The 11,338-nt window shown below is 44.7% G+C and overlaps 1 pseudogene; it reads left to right on the plus strand.

Annotated features, from left to right (window-relative positions):
- The first annotated feature begins 1,633 nt into the window (after positions 1-1,633).
- Positions 1,634-4,959, plus strand: LOC136643804 (uncharacterized; annotated as a pseudogene).
- The last annotated feature ends 6,379 nt before the right edge of the window (positions 4,960-11,338 follow it).

The raw sequence follows: 11,338 nt of genomic DNA on the forward strand, positions 1-11,338 counted from the left end.
ATTGAAGTATTTTCAGAAGGTGTTTCTGCCATTCATTCCTTCCCCTCTGATTTTTTAAAACAGAGTACAAGGATGTGGTCTTTTATAAGTGGTATCATACTCTGGCCTCCGGCCTGCCTTCGTGCTTGTCCATGGAATAAAGCCATTATTCCACAAGCCATGAGCCAGGTCACTCACTGCAGCCTGCAACTAATTGCTCATGCAAGTGATTTGCTTCGATGGTAACACCTGACCATCGGGGTAAAGAAGATTGACACGTCCAATTTCATGCTTTAAAACAGGGGTCTCTAAACTAAAAGGGCCGCATCAAATATCTGGCACAGTGTTGAGGACTGGAAAAAAAAATTAAATATAAAATTTAAATAAATACGTTAGAGATGGGACTTAGATGAATGAATAAATGAATGAATGGGGTCAAATGTCCAGGATTTCTGCAAGCACCAACACAGCCCAACTTAAATGGATCCCCATTCCCCCACCCTACAAGCACAACTCCAGTTGTGTTTGGTCAACTGGGCCAGAGGCTCTCAGGGGATCAGAGTCTGGCTGCGGGCTGGATAGAGGCTCTCTGTGAGCCGCATCTGGCCCCCGGGCCAGTTTTGGAGACCCCTGCTTAAAGGATGTAGTTTTTCTAGTTGTGAAAATACGTAGCTTTTATGATGCCTACTGAGTGCTGGAAGTGATGTCATTAGGCAGAAAGAAAAGTCATTAAACAGGTCATAACCACAAATAAACACTTTTTTCTCACTTAGGAAAATATTAGCTGCAAATGACAGAAGAGAAAATACACAAAACTTGATCATATTTCAAGATATACCAGAGCCCAATTATTATGTGGGCTGCCCTTTCAGCGTAATACCTCAGCACGGCTTAGCACTGAGGTCTGAGTCTGAGGGCCAGATAAAAAGCTTTCACGGGCCGCATCTGGCCCCTGGACCTTATGTTCGACATCCCTGATCTACCCTGTTAGCTGGTCAGTTGTACACACTAGACTCCCTCAGGGCATCCCATTGGGATGCTGTTTGCCTGCTGTGTGGTTGCAAGGTAGAAAAGCAGCTCCCACGTCATTGATGATTCCTGTGAAAAGGTTATCTGCCTGGCCAGTTTTGGGATAGGAAATTTTCTGAGAAACCAGTGCTTGCTCCCTTGTGCTTCTTGGAGGGGTAGTAACAGTTAAATGTACCAAATGTTTAAATGAGAATACAGTACTTCTGCAGGAAGGTTCTTCTCACACCCCGGCAACAGCTTCCACAGGCTGGCCAAACCAGGTTGAGGGGAGCCATCTGGTCATTGACCTTTGGTGAGTTAGGGATTTATCTATCCCGAGCATGTGAAGACAGACTCCGGCGGATCGAGCAGGTGAGTCCTACTAGAACAGAACCAACGGTCGTGAACGCGGTTTCTGCAAGCAACGTGATACGCTAAGAGCACGGCGAGACACGGAGACGCCCTGGTCAACCACTGCGCCCAGCCCATCTCCAACCGTCTCGACTTTTGTCATGCCATCTGAGTAAGATGGAATCTGGGAAGAGAGAGTGAAGCTGACTATGCGCACATCTCCCTCACTGTAATCCAATTCACGCATAAGTCTTGACACCCCCCCAACTTTTATAAACTTTAAAGTCCTGTAGCGATGGGTGAGCGACGAAGCAGTATGTGTGGATACACTGGGAGCTGTAGCCCCGGACCTGCACAAGCAGCTCAGGTCTAATGGTTGTCTTCTTGGTGACCGAAGCAACAGCTGAATTCGGCATCTACCTGAGTGACTGAGCAGCCCTCTTTAGGACCACACTGCTCACCTCTGTAGCAGAGGAAGGGGCTAGAAAAGGTGCCCTCCACATTGTTTGCTTCACAGAACCCTGGCCAGCATGCGGTCGAACAACAAAACTTCCAAACGCAAGGTGACACCACTCACTATGGGCTCATGGAACGTTTGCACGCTTCAAGATGCCCCCTCAGCAGAGTGACCAGAAAGAAGAACAGCCCTGGTCGCTAGAGAGCTCACAAGATTTAATATCAATATTGCGGTCCTGTGTGAAACTCGTCTAGCCAACGAAGGTCAGCTTACAGAAACAGGAGGCGGTTACACATTCTTCTGGTGTGGACATAGCAGGGATGAACGTTGTGAATCTGGAGTTGGCTTTGCAGTCCAAAATTGTCTTGTCTGCAAACTTGCCAATCTTCCCAAGGGTGTGAACGACCAACTCATGATACTGCATTTCCCACTACCGGGAGGAAAGCAAGCTACACTGATCAGCGCCTACGCACCTACAATGATGAATCCGGATGAAGTAAAGGACAAGTTTTATGAAGATCTCGATGCCCTACTCTCATCCGTGAAGCGTACCAATAGGTTGATTCTACTTGGCGATTTCAGCGCAAGAGTAGGATCTGATCACTCTGCCTGGGATGGCGTCATTGGAAAAAATGGAATTGCAAATGTAATAGCAATGGCCTTCTACTACTGAAGGCATGTGAGACTCATGATCTGATCATTACCACTACCATCTTCTGCCTGCCCACTCGCAAAAAGATGTCCTGGATGCATCCACGCTCCAAGCACTGGCATCTTATTGATTGTGTCACTGTGCTGAGGAAAGACAGACAGGATGTAAGGGTGACCAAGGCTATGCTGAGTGCTGAATGTTGGACTGATCACAGACTTATCATCTCCAAATTAAGCCTTCACATCAAGCCAAAGAGATACCCTCAGGGAAACAAAGCTGTGATGAAAAAGGTCAACATCGGTAAACTGAGGAATTCCATCACAGCAGCCTCACTAGCAGAAGAACTTGACAACCAACTCTTGGAGTTGCAATTAGAAGAAAATGCTGAGAAGGACTGGGAACGCTTCCGGGACATTGTGCACTCTTCTGCACTAAAGATTCTTGGACCCTCATACAGGAAACAGCAGGACTGGTTTGATGATAACGATGAAGAGATCAAGGTCCTACTTGCTGAAAAGCACCACCTTCAAAGTGCTCATCAGAACGACCCATCGTCAACAACTAAGAAAAATATCTTCAACAACATTCGCAGGACTGTACAGAGCAAGCTCCGGAAGATGCAGGACTCATGGTTGAGTGCCAAAGCAGATGAAATCCAAAAGTTTGCTGGTAGAAACAATGCCAAACGGTTCTATGAAGCTCTCAGATCCTTGTATGGACCTCCATCAATAACGAGGCGATTGACAGAATGCCCCAGGTGGATATCAACTACAGCCTCGATGTCCCACCATCAGAGACTGAAACTCTGCAGGCCATTAGCCAGTTGTCCAATGGCAAGGCCCCAGGATCTGATGCAATCCTAGTGGAAGTTTATAAAGATGGTGGTGCAATGCTTGTCGATAAACTCACTCAGCTGTTCCAGTCTTTCTGGAATCAGGGATCCATCCCTCAGGAACTGAAAGACATGTCCATCGTACACTTCTACAAGAGGAAAGGAAATCGACAAGTCTGCAATAATTACAGAGGAATATCACTGCTCTCCATCGGAGGCAAGATCCTTGCACAAGTGTTGCTGAATCGCCTAACTGACCATCTGGAACAGGGTCTACTACCCAAGACACAGTGCGGCTTTTGTAAAGGGCTTGGCACTGTGGACATGATCTTCGCAGCCTGACAGCTCCAAGAGAAGTGTCAAGAGCAGAATTGTGAACTGTACACCACCTTTGTGAATCTCACCAAGGCTTTTGACACTGTCAGTCGCGAAGGTCTGTGGAGCATCATGTCGAAGTTTGGGTGCCCTGACAAATTCATCCTGATGGTGCGTCAGTTCCATGACAGCATGATGGCTTGTGTTCTGGACGACGGAGAAGCTTTAGAGACCTTTCCCGTCACAACCGGCGTCAAGCAAGGGTGCATAATGGCACTGACTCTGTTCAGTATAATGTTTTCAGCCATGCTGTCAGACGCTGTCAGTTCCTTGGGTGTCAGCCTGAGATACAGGACTGATGGGAAACTGTTTAACCTGCATAGACTCCAGGCTGTCACCAAGATAAAGGAGACTGCCTTCTTTTTGCTGACGACTGTGCCCTGAATGCTGGATCAGAACAGGAAATGCAAGCCAGCATGGACAAATTTGAAGCAGCATGTGACAACTTCAGTTTCCTTATCAACACAAAGAAAACCGAAGTAATGCACCAGCCAGCTTCGAAGGCCCAACACCAAGAGCCCACCATCATAGTGAAGGGACAAAAGCTGCAAGCAGTGGACCAATTTACATACCTTGGCAGCACCCTCTCCTGCGCAGTGACAATTGACATCGAGGTCAACTGCAGAATCGCCAAGGCAAGTTCTGCATTTGGCAGACTGGACCAACATGTGGAATCGCCGTGGAATAAGCCTTGCTACAAAGCTTAAAGTCTACCGAGCAGTTGTGCTAACTACTCTGCTGTATGCCAGTGAGACTTGGACTGTATACAGGAGGCATGCTAGGCAACTGAACCACTTCCACATGACATGCCTCCGGTGGCAGGACAGGGTGCCAGATACAGAAGTCCTCTCCAGAGCAGGACTGCCGTCAGTTCAAACCCTGCTGATGAAAGCCCAGACACGCTGGGCAGGTCATGTTGTAAGGATGTCAGACCACCACGACCCTAAACAGCTCTTCTATGGTGAGCTGTCTCAAGGAAAGCGATCGCATGGGGAACAAAAGAAGCAATATAAAGACACACTGAAAGCCTCTCTCAAGTCTCTGGATATTGACACCACCACCTGGGAAATCCTGGCACAAGACCGATTGACATGGCGCACGCTGATCCACCAAGGCTATCAGACATCTGAAGCCAGAAGGACAATCATAGCACAACAGAAGCGTGCACTCCGTAAAGCCAGAGCTGCAAATGCTGCAACAGTGGTGCCTACACGTGTCTGCCTGACATGTGGCAGAACATTCCGTGCCCATATTGGCCTTATTAGTCACCTGCGGACACACCATGGACAGTCCACAACCCCTTAGATGTCTTCATCGGGGGGAAAAATGGACATCAGCAGTTACATAGAACTGAAGCAGGTAGAGAGTTTCCTCTTGCTTCATTTTCATGCTGGCAAAAACTCATAAATACAATTATGCCTCTTATATCAGTATTAGAGGTGTGGAGTCTCTGTCAGTTAAAGAAGATGGCAGTCCTAGCTTGTTTTCACATGTATTTTATGTGGAGGAGACATTTCTTATTTTTCATCCCCTGAATGTTTTGTGTAGTGATGTGTTAATATCTTATTGTTCTGTAGAGCAGATGTTCTCATTCTCTGTGTGGTAGACAGATGAGCTCCTTTACACATTCCCATTCCAAATGGCTCTCTGGAACTGTAACACACAACCACCCCAACAACAAACCCACAAACCCAAACCACTATCCTTTTGAAAAACTCTGGTTGCCTAAGGCTGTAATCTTATGCATACTTACTAGGAAATGAGTCCCACTGAAGCTATATAGGATCAGGCTGCACATCTGCCACCCAAGCAAAGGATGCCCTTTTCTAAGCCTGAACCCTTCTTATCCGGATGCACTCCTTAGGGAATATAATGCCTGTGTCCTCAAAACACATAACCTGACCCTGTTCGCCTTCTGGTTGCATGCATGATGTGTTCTTTTGTGTGTGTTTCATCTGTCATCAATTTAATCTAAGTGTGGGGTGAGTTGAATCTGGATTGTTAAAGCGATCAAAGCATGGGGTACAAGCAGGAAAAACCCATGACATGACTTTTTTACGGAAATGGGTGTGGAGTGGAATTTGCTGGCAGGGCATATACTTATGTGATGTTAATTTCATCCTGAAGTATTTGCTTTGAAAGCAAGCGGTTCAACTTAATAAATGACCACTACTAGCCCTTATGCACAGAGGGATTCCCTGCCTCTGGGATTCATTTTAAGGTTGTCACTCCCTCTCTTTTGTGATGAAGGATTCTGCTGTACGCATTTCAATGAGATGTTCAAAAATGGAGGAATTTATGTCAGCGAACAAAGTCAAATCACAAACACGTTTTTAGTCAAAAACTTCTGGGGCTGAAAATGCTGTAAAATGTCCCTCTAATATAATCCAGATGTTTGCAGTTTATGGTGTTGCATGAACTAACTGCTGGTGAGCTTTGGTAATGGTAAATGTCAATTTCAGAAACCTGCAGTTGACGTTTGAAGATGTACAGTTAGCCAGCATTGATTCTAAAATGTAAAACCTTGGGCACAGTCCACAGACCCCTCAAATTTCCCATAGGCTCTTTACAGTACAATTCATACTAGAACCATTTCACAACCAAGGCTTTTATTGTAACCTTAACATGTTGACTTACAGTGCATCATCCAGTAACAAGACAGATGTATCCCTCTGCAACCACAGACTGATGTTTGCACGAATTCTCTTTTGACATGGCAGCGCAAACACACAGCTACATTTATACTGGCATTTGTGCAGCCTCACCATAGGCTGATGTGGCTGAGATTCAGCGGGGAATTGATTTTTTCCTGTGACTACCATGCCCTGAGGTGTTAGTTGTGAGAGTTGGCCCAGCCCTGAAGATTTCTGTTGAGTTGATCCATTTAGAACTGAACATATGTCATAGTAGTATGTATGGGCTCACTAAGGGTGCAATCCTAACCCTTTATGTCAGTGCTTTCCAGCACTGACATAAGGACAATGAAGCTCCAAGGTAAGGGAACAAACATTCCCTTACTTTGAGGAGGCCTCTGTGACTGACACTCAACTGCAGGATGCAGCACACGTCCCATTGGTACTGCTATGCCAGTACTGGAAAGCATAAGGGGTTAGGACTGCGCCCTAGTAGGATAGCCTCACCATGCACTCAGCTTGTAGTTGAAAACACACTTACAGTACAATCGTATGCACATTTACTGCAAATTAGATTCCATTGTCTTCAATAAGGTTTACTCTCTAGTACAGGGGTGTCAAACTCATTTCATACAGAGGGCCGAAGTTAGCATTCAGGGTGCCTGCTGAGGGCTGGAAGTGATGTCATTAAGCAGAAAGTGACATTATTAAGTAGCTGATGGCCAGAAAACAGCACTTTGTTATCATATAAAACTTACTAACTGCAAATGGCAGAAGAGAAAATATGCAAATCTTGATCATATTTCAAGATATGGGAGAGCTCAATTTTCATGTGGGTTTCTGTTTCAGCAGTAACAGCACTGCTCAGCATCTGAGAGCCTGAGGGCTGGATAAAAAGCTTCCAGGGGCTGCATCCAGCCCCCGGGCCTTATATTTGACATCCCTGCTCTAGTAATTGTGTCTTGGATTAGTCTCTTGATTTACCAGCTCTAAAGCTACTTAGGACAACCCTGTAGTGGAAGAAGAAATGTGAGCTTGAAGTGTGCGCTGGGACATATATGTTAATGCTTGTCTGCAGGTAAATCTGTTATGAAAACTTGCTAATGTGCAACTCACTGGTATGAAGGCTGTGAGCCTTTTCTCATAAGATAGAAAGAGATTTTGTTTTTCTCAAAAGCACATCTTGTGCCTCCAAAAATGATATTCAAGCATTTCATAGGGTAACACTTTCCAATTCATGCGTAATCTACCATCTCCCTGACCAACTGAGTGGAGGAATGAGGATAGGAATGCTGACATTATACAGTACTCAAATTTGCCAGAATGCAGTCTGTTCCCTGTTCATGCAGGGAGGTGGAAATCTTTGGCAACAGGATGAGATATCCAAAGATAAATTCTTCACAACTATCTTTGCTATGTGGACATCAGCGCTTGTTTACTTTTTCAGTAGACTAATTCAACATACGCATCTCAAGATGCAATCCTAACTTGATGTTTGGCCAGCTCAGGCTCCCTATGCTGGCCTATGAGTTTAGCAAATGTGCCATAAAGCACTTAAAGCCTTCTGGTGCCAGATCCTGTGGCAGATCTGGTAAGGTTGCACAGACCAGGGCTGGCTGGTACTGGGGGTGGAAGAGGACAGCGGGAGGGCGTTCCCCATCAATGGGGGTGGGGAGGGTTGTTTTTGGGAGAGGGAAGGCATTCTTGAAGGTGGATTGGGCCCAGGAGGGGGTTGGGATTGGCTGCAGCAGTGCAGGCCTTATCCTAACACCTGTCCCTGGTCCAAGCAGCCTTTCACAGGTTGACTGGATTTGTGCTAGTGATTTTGTGTCAGTGTGGCTGAGGGTTTCAGGGGGAAGGGGAAAAATATCCCCTTAGCCCAAGTTGCCCTCCAGTCACCTTCTGCGTTACGCCAGATACAGCGCAGTCCACTTAGGATTGGGCTGCTCATTTCATACTGGTTCAGTCTTCTTTTGGAAGATTTTTTTAGGATGTATGTTGAACGTTATTCACAAGATCAGTGCACCACTGAAGAAAAGTAACTGCTGAATATTTCAGCACATTAAAACTCATGGTTGTGAAGATTTGGCCTCAGTTTTAATTCATAGTGTTACCTGTCAGCAAAGCTTGGCACAAGAGTCTGCATTTCCCTTGCATGTACATTCTGAAAAATTAATTGTTGATACCGATTTGGTAGAGGCCACAGTTTTGTGCATGCTTTGGGAAGTGCTCTAGGATTTGTCATGCACATGTTTATGAGAACACCTGGCCTCATGCCATAAGGAAGATGTCTGCACTGGTACACATCACAGAAAATGTCTCATAATTAATCTCATGCGTTGATAGATTTTCACGTAAGTAAAACCCAGGATTTTGTTATGTCACAGAATGCTTCTGTTGATTAATTTTGCACACAGAGATTGACTGGCACAAGCTCATTTAGAGAGTTTTCACATTCACTTCAGGCAAGTGTGGGAGTGCACAGCGGACATATGGAAGGACCTTTTTGAGCTTCAGCTTTTGGAATTTATGTCATTATGACGCTTTTCTCCCTTCTGTGCACATTAAAAACGTGATTGATATGATAAATGTGACTGGTATGATAATACTGACACAGAAGAACTTGCTTATTCCTTGGAGACAGTTCCAAAATGAATTTGGATAGTCACGCCAATTAACTTTCACTTTCAACTGTGTAGTTTGTTAACTTTTTATTTATAGAACCACAGATTTTTAGAATTGTAGGACTGCCAATGGATAATCTAAGCCAATGCCCTCCTCATGCATACAAAAGCAGGATACCTAAATCCTAAATAATCGCTTTTAAATCCTATCTCTGTAGCCATGAGAGGCCATCAGAGTCAAAGGGTGATAAATCTTTGCTTAGGACAGAAAGGTTTGGCAAATAAACACCAGCTACCTTGTGAGGAGAAAACACCAGCCAGATGAACTCTAGAAATGAGTCTAGAAATGAGCTCCAGAAGGATATAATATTGGAATTTCATCTTTATCCAAAGAGCAGTCAAGAAGGGTGACTCCTGATACATGAAACTTCTGTGTTTTCAGTGTTTTGAGCACAATAAAAATTCTTTTCTTTGGGTTCAGGTTTAAAGATGACATGAACTGGACTTTATTATGGGTAACACATTTCTGGCTTCAATCAAAGCTGAGTTCTCACAACCCCTTGCCAAAAACCCTAAAAAGCATGAATACCATTTTCTTAAAAGTCTGATTCTTACAAAATGCACAGAGTGCCAACACACTCTAAAACTGGCTCAGTTCATGCAGAAGAAAATCGCTTCCACTATTTCTGGAGCTGGTTAGTTTTCCATATGCCATGTCTTTTTAACAAGAAGAATGTAAGTTTGAAATGACTTGTTTCAGCTCTGAGCAACACTGATCAGGTTTTTAAAAATACAGGATACAGGTATTTAAACTGGAAAGTATGTTATTTCATGGCATAAGTCTTTGGTTTACTATGTTGAAGCAGCAGCTCAAGGTCTGGCATAAGGGTCCAAGTGTAGGCATGGAGGGACAACTCAAGAACCTGTGGTGCCACTGTGTATCTTTCCTAGTCATGCAAGAACCATTATACTATGCCAATGAGGGCAGACAGAATGTGAGCACGGGCAGAGTAAGAATTTACCCAATTTTTTTAGTCCAGTGCAATGTATTGACTAGCTGTGTGCCCTGTAAAAATTATAGGGACTGCGCTAAAGGAGCTGCATGGGGGCAGCTCCAGAGCACTCTATGAATAGGCCCACCTGACCAGATCAGAAGGCAGGTAGGGAAGCCCAGGTAGTCATAAGACATCCATTCATTATTGATGAGCTACAGAGTGCCATGCCAGAAGCTGTTCAGGGCTCTGATTTTAGCTCACCAGCCATGCTGCCATACAGCTTATAGCTGTGATTTTTCAGCCGGTCTCCCACATGGCACATTGGTGTGCCATGAATAGTCTGCAGGTGCACTTCAGAAGTTTGGGGGAGGGTTGTTTATTAGTAGGGCCATTGGGGTTGTTAGCCCCCACATTGGCAGCATGGTGTGCCTTGTCAATTGTCAAAAAACGAATGGTGTGTCCTGAAAATTTTCACACCTTGTTAATGTGCTATAAGTTTAAAAAGGTTGAAACTTCTTGCCTTAGAGGGAGCAGTGATGGCTAGAATATTGATCTTGAAGACCTGTGGTAAAATTCCTTCAGATTCAAGTTACACTATCTCAGCCTACCTACTTTATAGGGTTGTTGTGAGGGGTAAGAACAGTAAAATGTGAAAAGAAAAAAACTTGGCTCTTTTCCAGTTAACAAAAGATTTCCCACTGTATATAGCAGTGGTTCTCACTCATTTAGCACAGAGACCCACATTTAGAAAGAGAATCTGTCAGGACCCACTGGAAGTGATGTCATAACTGGAAGTGACATAATCAAGCAGCAAAATTTTTAACAATCCTAGGCTGCAATCCTGCCCACACTTACCTAGGAATAAGTTCCATTGACTATCATTGTTAAAAGAATATACATAGTAGCTTGTTAAAAGCATAGGTCTGTAACATTTCCCCAAATGCAGTCATGTACCATGGTAGCATCAAGTCTAATAGATTAAAAATAAAATATTGAAATGAATGGGAACCCACCTGAAATTGATCCCGACCCACAGTTTGAGAAACACTGGTATATAGGAATATAACGTGAGTGACTTCTTAGAAGCATAGTGTAAATATAGAAAATTCTTTCATTGTTATAATTTCTCTGGCAATTCTATGACAAGACCCATGTGAGAGAGGCACTTTTACAAATGGGATACTGGGGGGTTAGAGAAAATGTCTTAATGCAGGGCTTCTCAAACTAGGGCGTCGTAATGCCCCAGCCAGAGGGCCCTGACCTCTGCCCCCTTAAGGGGGAGGCAGTGACACGATCCCCAGGATTACATTACTAAGGGGGGTGCAGGGACTGGCATTTACTTACCAGTTCCTGCAGCAGTCTCCCGAGGGTGCGGGGAGCCCTGCACGAGCCTCCACAGGGCTCCCCAAAGCTTAAAAAGTGAAAGCGGAGT

Source organism: Tiliqua scincoides, chromosome 1 (assembly GCF_035046505.1).
Source record: "Tiliqua scincoides isolate rTilSci1 chromosome 1, rTilSci1.hap2, whole genome shotgun sequence".
NCBI lineage: Eukaryota > Metazoa > Chordata > Lepidosauria > Squamata > Scincidae > Tiliqua > Tiliqua scincoides.